Genomic DNA, 5,541 nt, shown 5'->3' with positions numbered 1-5,541 from the left:
AAAAAATGGATGGTATTTTGATAGGAATTGCATTAAATGTGTAGATTGCTTTAGGTAGCATAGACATTTTCACAATATTTATTCTTCCAATCCAGGAGCATGGAACATTTTTCCATTTCTTTGTGTCTTCCTCAATTTCTTTCATGAGTACTTTATAGTTTTCTGAGTATAGATTCTTAGTCTCTTTGGTTAGGTTTATTCCTAGGTATCTTATAGTTTTGGGTGCAATTGTAAATGGGATGGACTCCTTAATTTCTCTTTCTTCTGTCTTGTTGTTGGTGTAGAGAAATGCAACTGATTTCTGTGCATTGATTTTATATCCTGACACTTGACTGAATTCCTGTACAAGTTCTAGCAGTTTTGGAGTGGAGTCTTTTGGGTTTTCCACATATAGTATCATATCATCTGCGAAGAGTGATAGTTTGACTTCTTCTTTGCCGATTTGGATGCCTTTAATTTCCTTTTGTTGTCTGATTGCTGAGGCTAGGACTTCTAGTACTATGTTGAATAGCAGTGGTGATAACGGACATCCCTGCCGTGTTCCTGACCTTAGCGGAAAAGCTTTCAGTTTTTCTCCATTGAGAATGATATTTGCGGTGGGTTTTTCATAGATGGCTTTGATAATATTGAGGTATGTGCCGTCTATCCCTACACTTTGAAGAGTTTTGATCAGGAAGGGATGCTGTACTTTGTCAAATGCTTTTTCAGCATCTATGGAGAGTATCATATGGTTCTTGTTCTTTCTTTTATTAATGTGTTGTATCACATTGATTGATTTGCGGATGTTGAACCAACCTTGCAGCCCTGGAATAAATCCCACTTGGTCGTGGTGAATAATCCTTTTAATGTACTGTTGAATCCTATTGGCTAGTATTTTGGCGAGAATTTTTGCATCTGTGTTCATCAAGGATATTGGTCTGTAGTTCTCTTTTTTGATGGGATCCTTGTCTGGTTTTGGGATCAAGGTGATGCTGGCCTCATAAAATGAGTTTGGAAGTTTTCCTTCTATTGCTATTTTTTGGAACAGTTTCAGGAGAATAGGAATTAGTTCTTCTTTAAATGTTTGGTAGAATTCCCCCGGGAAGCCGTCTGGCCCTGGGCTTTTGTTTGTTTGGAGATTTTTGATGACTGTTTCAATCTCCTTACTGGTTATGGGTCTGTTCAGGCTTTCTATTTCTTTCTGGTTCAGTTGTGGTAGTTTATATGTCTCTAGGAATGCATCCATTTCTTCCAGATTGTCCAATTTGTTGGCGTAGAGTTGCTCATAGTATGTTCTTATAATTGTCTGTATTTCTTTGGTGTTCGTTGTGATCTCTCCTCTTTCATTCATGATTTTATTTATTTGGGTCCTCTCTCTTTTCTTTTTGATAAGTCTGGCCAGGGGTTTATCAATCTTATTAATTCTTTCAAAGAACCAGCTCCTAGTTTCGTTGATTTGTTCTATTGTTTTTTTGGTTTCTATTTCATTGATTTCTGCTCTGATCTTTATGATTTCTCTTCTCCTGCTGGGTTTAGGGTTTCTTTCTTGTTCTTTCTCCAGCTCCTTTAGGTGTAGGGTTAGGTTGTGTACCTGAGACCTTTCTTGTTTCTTGAGAAAGGCTTGTACCGCTATATATTTTCCTCTCAGGACTGCCTTTGTTGTGTCCCACAGATTCTGAACTGTTGTGTTTTCATTATCATTTGTTTCCATAATTTTTTTCAATTCTTCTTTGATTTCCTGGTTGACCCATTCATTCTTTAGAAGGATGCTGTTTAGTCTCCATGTATTTGGGTTCTTTCCAAATTTCCTCTTGTTATTGAGTTCTAGCTTTAGAGCATTGTGGTCTGAAAATATGCAGGGAATGATCCCAATCTTTTGATACCGGTTGAGACTTGATTTAGGACCAAGAATGTGATCTATTCTGGAGAACGTTCCATGTGCACTAGAGAAGAATGTGTATTCTGTTGCTTTGGGATGAAATGTTCTGAATATATCTGTGATGTCCATCTGGTCCAGTGTGTCATTTAAGGCCTTGATTTCCTTGTTGATCTTTTGCTTGGATGATCTGTCCATTTCAGTGAGGGGAGTGTTAAAATCCCCTACTATGATTGTATTCTTGTCGATGTGTTTCTTTGATTTTGTTATTAATTGGTTTATATAGTTGGCTGCTCCCACGTTAGGGGCATAGATATTTAAAATTGTTAGATCTTCTTGTTGGACAGTTCCTTTGAGTATCCAAAGGAATATTGAAAAAGAAAGCCAAAGTTGGTGGCATCACAATTCCGGACTTCAAGCTCTATTACAAAGCTGTCATCATCAAGACAGCATGGTACTGGCACAAAAACAGACACATAGATCAATGGAACAGAATAGAGAGCCCAGAAATGGACCCTCAACTCTATGGTCAACTCATCTTCGACAAAGCAGGAAAGAATGTCCAATGGAACAAAGACAGCCTCTTCAATAAATGGTGTTGGGAAAATTGGACAGCCACATGCAGAAAAATGAAATTGGATCATTTCCTTACACCACACACGAAAATAGACTCAAAATGGATGAAGGATCTCAATGTGAGAAAGGAATCCCTCAAAATCCTTGAGGAGAACACAGGCAACAACCTCTTCGACATCAGCCGCAGCAACATCTTCCTAGGAACATCACCAAAGGCAAGGGAAGCAAGGGCAAAAATGAACTTTTGGGATTTTATCAAGATCAAAAGCTTTTGCACAGCAAAGGAAACAGTTAAAAAAACCAAAAGACAACTGACAGAATGGGAGAAGATATTTGCAAATGACATATCAGATAAAGGGCTAGTGTCCAAAATCTATAAAGAACTTAGCAAACTCAACACCCAAAGAACAAATAATCCAATCAAGAAATGGGCAGAGGACATGAACAGACATTTCTGCAAAGAAGACATCCAGATGGCCAACAGACACATGAAAAAGTGCTCCATATCACTCGGCATCAGGGAAATACAAATCAAAACCACCATGAGATATCACCTCACACCAGTCAGAATGGCTAAAATTAACAAGTCAGGAAATGACAGATGCTGGCGAGGATGCGGAGAAAGGGGAACCCTCCTACACTGTTGGTGGGAATGCAAGCTGGTGCAACCACTCTGGAAAACAGCATGGAGGTTCCTCAAAATGTTGAAAATAGAACTACCCTATGACCCAGCAATTGCACTGCTGGGTATTTACCCTAAAGATACAAACATAGTGATCCGAAGGGGCACGTGCACCCGAATGTTTATAGCAGCAATGTCTACAATAGCCAAACTATGGAAAGAACCTAGATGTCCATCAAGAGACGAATGGATAAAGAAGATGTGGTATATATACACAATGGAATACTATGCAGCCATCAAAAGAAATGAAATCTTGCCATTTGCGACGACGTGGATGGAACTAGAGGGTATCATGCTTAGCGAAATAAGTCAATCGGAGAAAGACAACTATCATATGATCTCCCTGATATGAGGGAGAGGAGATGCAACATGGGGGGTTGAGGGGGTAGGAGAAGAGTAAATGAAACAAGATGGGATTGGGAGGGAGACAAACCATAAGTGACTCTTAATCTCACAAAACAAACTGAGGGTTGATGGGGGGAGGGGGTTGGGAGAGGGGGTGGGGTTATGGATATCGGGGAGGGTATGTGCTATGGTGAGTGTTGTGAAGTGTGTAAACCTGGCGATTCGCAGACCTGTACCCCTGGGGATAAAAATATATGTTTATAAAGCTGTAAAAAAAAAAAAAAAAAAAAAAAAAGAAATTAAAAATAGAGCTACCCTATGACCCTGCAATTGCACACTACTGGGTATTTACCCCAAAGATACAGATGTAGTGAAAAGAAGGGCCATATGTACCCCAATGTTCATAGCAGCAGTGGCCACAGTTGCCAAACTGTGGAAAGAAACAAGATGCCCTTCAACGGATGAATGGATAAAGAAGATATGGTCCGTATATACAATGGAGTATTATGCCTCCATCAGAAAGGATGAATACAACTTTTGTATCAACATGGGTGGGACTGGAGGAAATTATGCTGAGTGAAATAAGTCAAGCAGAGAGAGTCAATTATCATATGGTTTCACTTACTTGTGAAGCATAAGGAATAACATGGAGGACGTTGGAAGATGGAGAAGAGAAGTAAGTGGGGGGAAATCAGAGGGGGAGACAAACCATGAGAGACTATGGACTCTGAGAAACAAACTGAGGGTTTTGGAGGGGAGCGGGTGGGGGGTTGGGTGATCCTGGTGGTGGGTATTATGGAGGGCACGTATTGCATGGAGCACTGGGTGTGGTGCATTAACAATGAATTTTGGAACGCTGAAAAAGTTAAACACTGAAAATAAATTAAATTAAAAAAAAAACACCTAGTTGTTTGAAAGCATCAAAAAAAAAAAAAAATAATAATTCAAAGGCCCAAAGAGCTTTCTTAACTGATAACAGATTTCATTGCCTTTTGGTTACTAGGAAATTTATTTATACTTGTTTCACATCTAGGTCCCAGAGGAATCCAATAGATGACTGTGTCTAGGTGGTTGCATTAATGTTGTTCTTGGTCAGGCGGGAGTTCCTAACCCCTGTCTGCTCTCCCACCCACCCACATGGGCTGGGAGATGTGAGGATGACAGTAATAGCAAAAATAAAATCATTGCTTCAACCACAGCCAATGCTTCTGAGTCTGTGACATTGTGATGAACATTTTTCCCTGAAGTAATTTCCTTTACTTCTCACAACAAATCTATCACGTATGGGTCAGATTTTTTTTTTTTCATCCTGGGTGTGGACCAGAAGAGGGTGAGGAACATTGAGACTGATCTCCCCCAAGGGGCACCTATCAAACGCAGATCTATATCTTACCCATCCCTCCACTACAGAGCAGTATAGATAAAATATATCAGTTACTCCCCGTATGTGATTATTAACCCATGTAAAATCCAGGTTTGTCAGGAACCATTTTCCTCAGTTCATAGCTGAGGGACCTGGAACAAAAGGGATGAGGCCACGCATCGGCATGGTGCACTGCTGTTTAGTGCAGGGAAACTTGAACTCAGGGTTAGATTCTACCCTTCTTATGAGAGCTGGATACTTAGGAATTTCATTCTAATACTTTGAATAATCAATGACAGGATGACGACCATATTTTACTAGAATATGAAATGAGTGTTCTTTTATCACTAGTACTTATCATTTACACTGTCTGATTCAATGAGCACATCTCACATTTGTTCCTTACTGCTTTACATGATATTTTATATCATAATTATAACTTAATCGTAACTCAGGCTTATTAAAAACTGACAAGCCCTAGCTATCAATGTGGTTAGTTTTCCCCCTAGTTACTTGGATGTTAAGTCTTTCTCTCCATTCGAAACAATTTGTAGTTTCCTTCCTTAGGGGGAATTCATGGTCTTTTAACACATGAACAAAAATCTGCAAATGCTTGAGGCAATCAATGCAGTGCTTCCTATTTAATTTGTAAAGTTCAAGTCTTTATCCAAAAGTTTCAAGGAGGTAGAAAATGTATGATTTTTTGTGAAGTAATGCCCA

The sequence above is a fragment of the Lutra lutra genome, chromosome 4 (assembly GCF_902655055.1).
Source record: "Lutra lutra chromosome 4, mLutLut1.2, whole genome shotgun sequence".
Classification (NCBI taxonomy): Eukaryota; Metazoa; Chordata; class Mammalia; order Carnivora; family Mustelidae; genus Lutra; species Lutra lutra.
This window is presented reverse-complemented; position numbering follows the sequence as displayed.